Source organism: Elgaria multicarinata, chromosome 20 (genome assembly GCF_023053635.1).
Source record: "Elgaria multicarinata webbii isolate HBS135686 ecotype San Diego chromosome 20, rElgMul1.1.pri, whole genome shotgun sequence".
In the NCBI taxonomy this organism is placed as follows: Eukaryota; Metazoa; Chordata; class Lepidosauria; order Squamata; family Anguidae; genus Elgaria; species Elgaria multicarinata.
Genome location: NC_086190.1, coordinates 15670670 through 15681761, shown reverse-complemented (window position 1 = coordinate 15681761; position 11092 = coordinate 15670670).

Genomic DNA, 11092 nt, shown 5'->3' with positions numbered 1-11092 from the left:
TCTTCATCAGGCAAGATGTTGCAAAAAGCAGGAAATATGAAAGAAGGGTCACTGTAATTGTAGTCAAGATGTCTGCATAGGCAGAGTCTTAAAATGGTAAGGAGGAGGGAGGATTGCAGACAAACTGGGCTGATGAAGAGATCTGGTGATCTTGAAAGCTTGCACATTTGGGGGCGATCTTTGAATTGGCCTAGTAAAGATATTACACTAGACCGAGTTTGGAATTTTGTGTTTTACAAGTTGAACCTTGCAAGAAGTAAGTGGGTTGGAGGAAAAGGCACCACGGCATGCGCGAAAGGAGGGAGAGACTGTCTCTGGTGCGGGTGGAAGTTTTCAAACTTTTGCTGTAGCAGGATTTGTCTTTGTATAAGTTTCTTTAGTGCATTGGATATTTTCTGACAGGACCTTATGTTAACAATCTATAATGATGAATATCATAATGCCCTAACAACTCTCATACAATGGTATTGTCTCTGATGTATTTAGCTATGTATATTCATTAAGGAAATAACAATACATGTGTATATTTTCTGTTAACTATAGCCCCTGAAGAAGGGTTTCTAATATCCGAAACGTTGGGCTATCTGAAATTTTTTTAAAAAAAACTTTTTTAAAAAGAGCAACAAATAATAAAAAATCTTGCCACCGGCACGAGAGACAGTCTCTCCCTCCTTTTGCCCTTGCAAGAAGTAAGCCACACAGATTTCAATGGTGGTAGTAGTGGTTATTATTCTTATTGTTGTTGTTATAGAAAACATTTTTTTACTCTGCACTAAAGCTGAGAGAGGCCCCCAAAGCAGCTTGCAAAGTTTAATAAGAAGACAATCCCTGCCTCTTGGGCTTCCAACCTAAAAGACATGACAGCAAAGGAAAATGGATTTGAGGGAGGAGGAAAAAAAGCAAACTCAGGCGCTAATTCTTAGTTACAAAATTGTTTTAGGTGTTGTTTATGCTGATCCTAATAAATTGGACATGATACTATCTACTACTGCTCTTTGGGGTGTATATATGTGGGTGTACATACTGTTCTGTGTTCCTGCACATCAGTGTTTACCATTACACCACCACTGTAACGCACAATGGACGTTGTTTTTTTAAACCCACATTTAACCCAGATGCACACCTGACTCTCCCCGCCCCAAAGACCTGACTCTCAGGATGCGTGGGGGGAAGAATCAGCCTCACACCCCTCCATGTGCATGTCTCTGCACGACTCACTGTTCGAGGAGCGCGTCCCACAGAGACAAAGATGCGTTCTGCGTTTTTGAATCGGGAGGGATTCAGTGAACTGCTCACACCTCATGCAAAGATGTAGCGGGAGTGTGACTTGCTAATCTCCCCCTGCCTTGCTTAGCACAGAGACCCCCCTTCCTAACCAAAGGGGAGGCCAGACCCATGGATCATACAGAGATGCAGTAAATAGACTCATCGGCAGGTGGGTACATTCCTTCTTTGTAAAGGTGAGCCTAGCATCTTTTCCTATTGATCTGTGCAGTTTTAATCTGTCTGCTCCATAGCCTTAGATGGGTCTTCCCGTCCTCGTCCCCTTTTGAACAGGCAAGGACTTTACACCTGCAATGGATTTCCTGGCTAAAGTGCTAGACCAGCAGGCCTGGAACAGCTCTCCTTCTCCCCCCCCCCCCCCAGGTCTGCAGTGAGCTGCAATGCACCCGCAGCATGTCCGAACGTGCATCAGATGAAATGCTGCAGTTACAAAAGGTTGAAAAACTGCAGTGGTAAAAAAAAAAAAATCACAGTTTTTCTCCCCACAGTCCCCTTCTTGAACATAGCGCTGGGTTTAATGCTGCAACCCCCTCCCCCAAACAAACACACACACACACACACACACACACACACACCCCCCACACTGCAACTAGGCCTTCTGTCAATGCCAGCGCCAGGGCCACAAATCAGAAATGCATGCTGCAAATAATTAAGTTTGACGTCGCCACGCTCGACCCGAGTGTGAATCTATCTCGGTTTATGAATTGCGTCGCAGCAGTGGCTGATTAAAGCTGGTTGGCTTGGGGTGAAAGTTTTTACTCCAAAAGCAAACCTACGACCCCCACCCCCACCCCCACCCCAAATAGGAAAGACGGATCTTAAACTGAGTTGCAGGAACCAAGGTTGCCAACTGATCAAAGGCGGGAGGGGGGTGGGAAATGGTCTGGCTTTATCCCATGCGTAAGCTTCATTTCTAGACGTGAGCAGGCAAATGAGGAGACTGAGGTGATGGCCTGCTAGTGCTTGTGCACACCACGCTCCTGTTTAAAGCACAGGAGCAGGGGTGGATGAGGATAAGTTGGCAACCTGGGAAAAAAGGAAGGAGAGGAGGAAGAAAGGAAGGAAAATAGAAGAAAAGAAAGAGAAGGAAGGAAGGAAAGAGAAAGGGAGGGAGGGAAGGAGAGGAAGAGAACGAAGGAAGAGAAAGAAGGAAGGAAGAAAAAAGAAAGGAAAGAGAGAGAGGAAGGAAGGAATGGGAAAGAAAAGGAAGGAAGGAAAGAGAGAGAGGAAGAAAGGAAGCAGAAAGAAAAGAGAAAGAATGAAGGTAGGAAGAGATAAAAGAAGGAACGATGGAAAGAGAGGAAAAAAGATCACAGCCTGTGGGTCTCTTGCACTGCTAAATGGCTCCACATTTTCCCCTGGATGCCTATAGGTTTTCAACATTCCCCCTGAGCCTCTGTGCTTTGCCACGTCTCTCTTGGCTTTCAAATATAGCACCTGGCCCCTGTTGGGAACAATATACTGGCCCAGACGGAACCTAGATTGATGCAGCGAGGCAGTTATTAGGTACCCAGAGTGAAATGGAAACGGGTGTGTTCAAGTGTGTCTCTTGAGTACCAGTTGGTTGTTGGGGCGCAACTATGGGCGTCCCAGAAATATCTGGCTGGCCACGGTCAGAAAGGACGGAAACAGGACACTGGGTGAGATGGGCCTTGGATGTGACCCAGTAGGACCACTGGTGCAGTTTGGTAATTTTAGACTGGACATCATCGTACTCTTCCCGAAGGTTCTTTAGATGCTAACATCTATTTCTTCACTTACTTCAACATTTAGTAAGCCCGCATTAGAGTGCCCCTCTGCTCATTTTGCTAAACGGGGCGCCGACACCTGCCCTAAAGTCCTTCCTTGCTGGCGCCGCTAAGCTGAACTTTCCTAATGCTCTTACATCCAGTGGTGGCTGGTGGCTCCGACGTCAGTGGGGCGGTAAATCCGCTCTGGGTTTCGGTCAGAACTCTAAACGGGCTATTCACGGTGCGGAAGCAGTTTACCTAGTCAAGTGGGAGCCATCGCGAAGTGTACATGCATGTGTGATCTGCACAGCAGTGTAGATGTTTCGTATGCGCTCTGTCTTGTTCCAGCCGTTTTTGTGGGATTGTATATTAGCTATTCGCTGGTCATTTTATTTCTGTGCTTTACATAAAACTGTATAAGTTTTATTTGTTGTTGTGAGATAAAACAGAGAGGAGGAGGACTATGGGTAAAATCCAATATAAATCCTACTTAGGGTAGAGTCATTCAAAAGGATGGGACTTATATTAGTCACGACTAACTTAAATCACATTCATTTCAGTGGGTATACTCTAAGTAGGACTTACGTTGAATTTTACTCTATGGGCTTTATCACACCAGCGTTATACGGTGCAATCACTGCGAATTGCGTGCAAAGGACTCCGAAGTTTTCCGGCTTATAATTTGCTTTGATTGTGGAGTACTCTCATGCATCCTGCCTTAATTGTGCAATAAATCCAAAAGATTTGCCGTATTTAGCCCTTACTTTCTGAGCGCATCTTCCCAGCCGCCACTGGGGTGCAGGAGCAGGATTTTAAACAAATGCTTACATCTGCGTAAGTTTTAAAGATAAAGACTTCAAAATTGGCACAGTAATAGATATTAAGGAGAGCTTTAAGCATACCAAATTTGAATTGGATTGGGTCATCCGTTGATTTTTTAATGATTTTTTTTTTTTACATTTCCCCCCTTAAACTCACTTCCTGGTATGCAAAGGATCGCTGTCGCCTGGCAGCAAAACCATCAACAATGGCTAATGCTTAGCGCTACGGGGAGAATCCGAGGAAAGCAGGTACGTGGGATAAGTGAGCTGCTTCAGGTTCCTTGGAAATATTAAAAAAGGTGGGATATAAATATAATATTTTTTAAAAAAATAATATAGCATCTCACTCTCTGTGTCCCTCTCTGGGCTGATCTGTACCAAGCAGATATTCCACTCTGAAAGTGGTATATAAAAGGCAGGAGCCACACGACTGCTTTATAGTGGTATTAAAGTGCATTGACAACTGTTGGGACCCATGACAAATACCATATACCGCTTTCATACCACTTTCAGTGTTATATCCTGCTTGGTGAAGAGGTGTCAAACCGTTATATAGCTTCTGTCTTATCAATCATTTCTCTGTCCAGCTTATCTGTAGGGATTTTGTTTAAATATACCTAGTCCTGGATTCCACCCTGGAGGCTTTGCGAAAGGGAAAAGGCAGGTTATCAATGTTTAATGTTTTATTTATTTGCACATGTATAAGGTGTAAGGCGCTGAGAATCTAAGATGCAGCCTAATAGTTATTCATTTATATTTGCAATCCAACTTTCCTATCTAAACCGTGCGAGGACTATTAGGAAATCTAATAAACTCTTCGCACGGTGACGGATTGATTGGCACAGCACTCCCCAACCGGGTGCCCTCCAGAAGTTTCTTTTAAAAATGATTTCCAAACGTTCCCTGAAGCTTTCCCTGAATGCGTTTTTATCAGAACTTTGTGTTTTTTTTAAAAAAAAAAAAAAAAGAGAGAGAGAGAGAGAGAAAAAATAAATTTGAATGCGGCGTTTTGATTCTTTGATTCGATTTGCCATCTGTCGCTCCGAATGCCTTGGGATGGGGAGCGCTGTATAAATATTGTCAATTGGTCAAGCGACTGCAATTCCCATCATCCCCAGGCATTGGCCTGGCTGGGGATGATGGGAGCTGTAGTCCCCCAAAGCGGGCTGCGGGAGGCCGGAACCTGGACAAGGCGATGCTGTCCCTCTTTGCACATCTTTGGCTTCCGTCGGGAGACGCATTCTTGCAAAGTAAGAGGTTTTAATATTTTTCATGTCCTCTCCACCACCCCTTTCCCCCTCCTGTTTCTCCCTTAAACAGCTCCTCCAAGCTTCTCCTGCCCCCAGTATCCTATCGGAGCCAGGGATGCGTTTCCAGGTCCAACCTACCGACCAGAGCCTTGTAACTTTTTTTAACAAGCATCCTTTCAGTGCGAAGCTGAAGAGCTGCAGTCCACACGCCCGTCCGGGAGACAGAGAGAGAAAGAAAGAGAGAAGGCAGGTAAGAGGATGGCTGTGCATGAGTGTGTGTGCATGAAACTCCAGAGTTCTGGACTGCCCACGGATCTGAATTTCTCCCCATTTTCTAGCGCAATCTGCTCTGCCCGCCTTTCCATCAGAGCTTCTCGTGATCAAGGTTGTTCCTCTGATTTAGGAAAAAGGCTTAATTTGGAAGGGGGGACACACAAAAATCCCCCCCCCATGCAAAAGATTTACACCTTTCTTCAACTTTGGGTTCAAGGTGGTGGGCATTTTCCTAGTCTCTCCTTTCCGCATCTCCTCTGCATATTATTATTATTATTATTATTATTATTATTATTATTATTATTATTATTAATTTTGCGTTGCGTCGATCGGGAAATTGCGTGTGGGATGGAGATGATTTGAGCCTCTGGGTATATATATATATATATTGCCTGGCAAACTGTTAAACAGAAGTCTTCAGGTTGAAGTTTAAGGGAAGCGTTGCATCGCATTGCTTCCCTGTTCTTTTGGCTTTCTTTCACATTCTGCTTCTCTTTCTCCATTCTGATGCAGTCTCCCTGCAGTGGGAACTCTGGGGAAAGGAAAGGAACGCTGCAGAGGGTTTTTTTCTTCTCTCTCTCTCTCTCTCTCTCTCTCCCTCTCTCTCCCCTTTCTTAGTCCCTGCTGCAGCAGCAGTATGCATCAGAGGGCATCCCCTTGCAGCAGAAAGATTTCGCCAGGGCGGGCTTGGAGGGGTGTCTCCCAAGATTAATTGATCTGCCCTGCGATTTCCTGCATTGCAAAAGAAGAAGCATGCCTTAGAGTTGCGCTCTTGCATTTCAATCCGACCAACGCTGCAGGTTCAGACGGCTGCTGTAGTGTATAAAAGCAGCCGTCCCTCTCTCCTCTCTGCCTGCTGCTCCTCTTCCTTCCAAGTTATCTGCAGTTAGAACAGCAGCGGCGAGGGAATTCCATAAATACACACACGGGCGCGCTCCGGGATGCGCCCAGGCACACGGACGCAGGGTTCACGCGTCACGACAACCCACGCACAAGGTGGAGGACGGGCCAGATCGTGGGTTGTGCTGTGTGAACCCAGCCCCGCGAACAAGCCATGGTTCGTTTACCGCAGTTCGCAACCCAAGAGCAAACTAGGGGTTCTCCTCATGGCTCGTTCGAGATTGAACAAACCATGGTTTGTCCACACAGCGGGGTTCGCGCAACACGACCTGCGTTTTAACGATAAACCACTGTTGGTTAACCATGGACAACCCGCAGTTCACAACTCGGCAAACCAACCGGCGGGGGGGCTCTTCATGGGTTGTTTGAGGTTAACAAACCATGGTTTGTTAGTGCAGCTGGGTTCACACCGCACAACAACCCATGGTTCAGCAACATGAATTCAATAGGGAATTTGGCTCTGTGTTTATTCCGTTTATCATTCCTCTTAGGAGCTCAGGGGGGCAGCCATTTATCCTCATAACAACCCTGTGAGGTGGGTTTAGTGACTGGCCCAGGGCCATCCAGCGAGCGACATGGCTGAGCAGAGATTTTTGAACCCTGGTCACCGCAGTCCTGCACCACTGTGTCTGAGAATTTAGCTGCGACAGTAGCTCTTGACTGAGAACTTAAGTTTAAAGCATCTGTCTCTTCTCTTCCTTTGGCGGTTCTCCTCCATAGTTTTTTAAAATATTTATTTTTATTAAGAGAATGACTTCCTCTAGTTGTTGTTTTTTAAAAGACTTATATTTGAGACTGGGAATGGGGCCGGTGCCATTACCTGGCGTCCTTAGGGTCCCGGTCTGTCTTGGTGGGCCCCCTTAATTTTTTTCTGGCATTCCAAAAACAGTGCTGGGTAGCCAGATCTGGCCACCATTTTAAATCCCCACAATGCCGCAGTTCTGCGGCATTGTGGGAATCTTAAGGACTGGCTAGTTCCAGCTGCTGTCACAGCTCTGGATCACTGCGAGTTCAGCTAGGTAAATCTACCAGGATCCATGAATAGGGCAGGGGGTTAAGACTTTGCCCCCCACCAAATCTAGAGCTGGCCCTGAGAGGGAGGTCGCTTCCACTGACCCCTAACAACCCAGCCGCTTTCTCCAGTGGAGGCTGGCGGCTCCGATTCCGGTGGGGCTGCGAATCCATTCTGGGTTTCAGTCAGAACCAGCCAGTTCTCTAAAGGAGCCCCAAAATAGGTTCAGAACTTTGAATAGCTCCTGTAGACTTCTGGCTGGTTTTGACTTGAAACCCAGAGCAGATTCGCAGCCCCACCGGTATCTGAGACACCAGCCTCCACTGGTGTGGTGGTATCGCAAGGTCGTTTTTCTTTTCCTTCTTTTTAATTACACACATGAATCTGAATTTAGTTCAGATTGGAGTAGACGTGCGGACGCCAGGGAGGAGCTGCCGTCGAACCAGGCCTCGAACGGCTTCTCCAAAAGCGTCCGGCGCATCACGGGCGAAGATGCTTTTTCCTGCCAAATTCTTCTAGGCATTTCCCCCCACCCTGCCTTCGATCAATACGCAAAATATCCAGAAATAATTGTCCGGCTTGGCAGGTTTTGCATTAGCTGCACAGGATACCGACGTGAGAAGGTCACGGGAAGGTTTGTTCCTCCGGCTAACCACACAGTGCTACTTCTTCCTTTTAAAGCCGAAATTCCAGGCCAGGGGCCAAATTCAGCCTGTTTGGGGTCCCTAATTGCCCCTCCAGGGTTCCCCCGCTGGCCCCTCCCCTTCCCCTAGCCCCTCCCTTCCCTCCTGCCACCGCTCGACCCGGTCGTTTCGTGGCTGTGGCACGTCCGTCTTGGTTCTCAAAGGCCAAAATCCCTTCCTTAACGCTCAGTTCCCGCCAGGAACAGCTTTAAGCTCAAATGGGCCGGGGCGTATTTTGGACCTGCCCCCTTTTTGCCTCCAGCCTCGGCCCTTTTGCCTTAGCTCCGCCCATCACTGGAATGTGCTCTCCCTCTGAAATTGGCCATCAACTTTAAGAGGAGAACCCGGGACTTCTGCTAGGGTCCAAAAGCTGAGGTCTGATCCAACAAAATAAGCGCCTGGTTGCGTTGCTGCAGCTAACTGAATCCTAGAATCCTAGAATCATAGAATAGCAGAGTTGGAAGGGGCCTACAAGGCCATCTAGTCCAACCCCCTGCTCAATGCAGGAATCCACCCTAAAGCATCCCTGACAGAGGGTTGTCCAGCTGCCTCTTGAAGGCCTCTAGTGTGGAAGAGCCCACAACCTCCCTAAGTAACGGGTTCCATTGTCGTACTGCTCTAACAGTCAGGAAGTTTTTCCTGATGTCCAGCCGGAATCTGGCTTCCTGTCACTTGAGCCCATGATTCCGTGTCCTGCACTCTGGGAGGATCGAGAAGAGATCCTGGCCCTCCTCTGTGTGACAACCTTTTAAGTATTTGAAGAGTGCTCTCATGTCTCCCCTCAATCCTTTGCTGGCCTTCCTCTCCTCTGCTTCTACCTGGTCCCTTTACTCTTCCCACCTTGACCAGTGACATTTAGAGAACGCATCCCTGGGCTATGACTACCAGGACGTCCTCTACCAGCAGCAGGGAAACCGTCATCTCAAAAGCCACAGATCAGCAGTCCCTCACCCCCATAGGGAAAAGTGGCTGGGCTCCTGCCAGTCTTGGGGTCCACACAGACAGGGCCGAATCTGGCGTTTCAACTGCAAATGCCGGGATTTGAACTCGGGACTTTGCACCCCGTGTGGGCTTTCTAAGAATACGCATTCGTTGAAGGGGGTGGGGAGTGGACGCCTACAGGATAAAGTAGAGGTGGTGAGTAATTGTAAACTGCCGTTGAGTGTAATAGAAAGACCCCACCGCCCGAACGGCAATTTCTCCGGATACACGTCGCTCGTCTGTTAAAGGTGAGAGCGGGTGGTTTGACATTTAAATTGGCAAAGGAGAGGTTTGTTAGCTGGCCCAAACATCCAGACGGATGCTCATACTGCTGATAAGAATGGGAAAAAGTTTCCTAGGCATTCTGGTTCAGATATCTAAATATTATTACAGTTCTATCCTGCCTTTTTTCCTCCAAGGAACCCAAGGCAGTGTACAGAATCCTCTCCTCTCCATTTGATCCTCACAACAACAACCCTGCGAGGTAGGTTGGGCTGAGAGTCTGTGACTGTCCCAAAGTCACCCAGTGGGCTTCCCCAGTGGGGACTAGAACCCGGATCTCCCGACTCCCAGTCCAACACTTTAGCCACTACACCACACTGGGGTGTGTGTATATAATCTTGAAAGAAACAAGGGAATAAAAACTAAGTCCTAAGAGGAAGGCTCAAAGGAATATTTCGCCTTGAGAAGAGGAGACTGAGAGAGGCTATGATGGCCGCAGCAAGTATAAATCCAACGTTGAGTAGACCCATTCAAACGAATGGGACTTATGCTTGCTAGGTCTAACTTAAGTTGTATTGATTTCAATGGCTCTTACAAAACTGGTTGTGCTTTTTATACTGTATTTTGTAATTGTGCTTTTAACCTGTTGGTTGTTTTATTGTGGTTTTAATTTTTGTGAACCGCCCAGAGAGCTTCGGCTATTGGGCGGTATAAAAATGTAATAAATAAATAAATAAATAAAGACTTTGGATCAGTCTCTGATTCTTGGCCAAATCTACCTCGCAGGGTTGTTGTTGGAATAAAATGAGAGGAGTAGGAGTAGCAGGAGCACTGCTTTGGATCATAAAATGTAGCTAATTACGATAATAAAAACCAACGATAGTTTTAGCACCTCCTGCCCTGGAAAGGCCTTTATTCGCACCAAGACTTTTCACCCACAGAAATTCGGCCACGCCAGGATGGCTGTGGCCATCACGCTTCATCAAATTGCCTCTTTCCGCACTTGGAGTAAGGCCCGATCCGTTCCCCGCCGCCTCCCGCCCGTCCCCTTGTCGAAGGGAGCCCTCCCGGCTGCATCAACCTCCCCGCTCGTGAATCAATTTTCTCCCTGAGAGGGATCGCCCGTCACGCAGTCGTTGGCTTTTGTGGCCACTTCATTTATTTCCAAGTTATCGATTTCCTCCCCTTCATAACTCAAACGAGCGGCACGTTCCCCGTCCTCCGGCATTGCAGCAAACGGGCGTTTCGGTAAATCAAGTCCCGTCTCCGCGAGGCGAGGGGGCCAGGAGAGGTCAAGACATGAGACACCAGGAGGCCTGTGGGGACAGTGGTGCCGCTAAGGTTGGACTTCAGGGCCAACGTCCAGGGCCCCTATAGCCCGGGGGGCTGAAGTGTCCACCCAGAGCGCAGCAGTAACAAACCGCATTCGTCCTTAATTTTTAGAGACATAGTGAAGTTTGGCTGCAGCCACGGACAGAGTTATGATGCTCGTTTTATTATGTTTCCTTTAAAACAGATGGTCCTTTGCTACAATAAAACGACGCTCGTTCCCAAGTCAATGGGTTTAGTACCAGGGCAGCCGAAGCAAATGCCGTTTGATTCCTGGAATCACGACGGCACCTTGGTTTCAAAATATGTTTCCTAGGGATGGCTGAGAATGTAGTTTTTGCTCAGCAGGCATGCGAGCATGTCCCGTTCAAAGGCCCCCAAGTGATCGCAAGCCCACGTCCGCCGAAAATGTTCGCCCATCGCCGGCCGTGGGCTCGCGTTCGATTTGGGCAACTTTCCCTGCTTGGTTTTGTGCCAATCTCCCGGTAGACTCAATCAGTCCCGTTTTAGCCCGCAGCGTGAATTTGCGCAAATTCAGAAATGCGCACAAATCTGGGCAAATTTGCATAGATCTCACATTCAATCGGGGCTCCTTTCGCGTGATTTG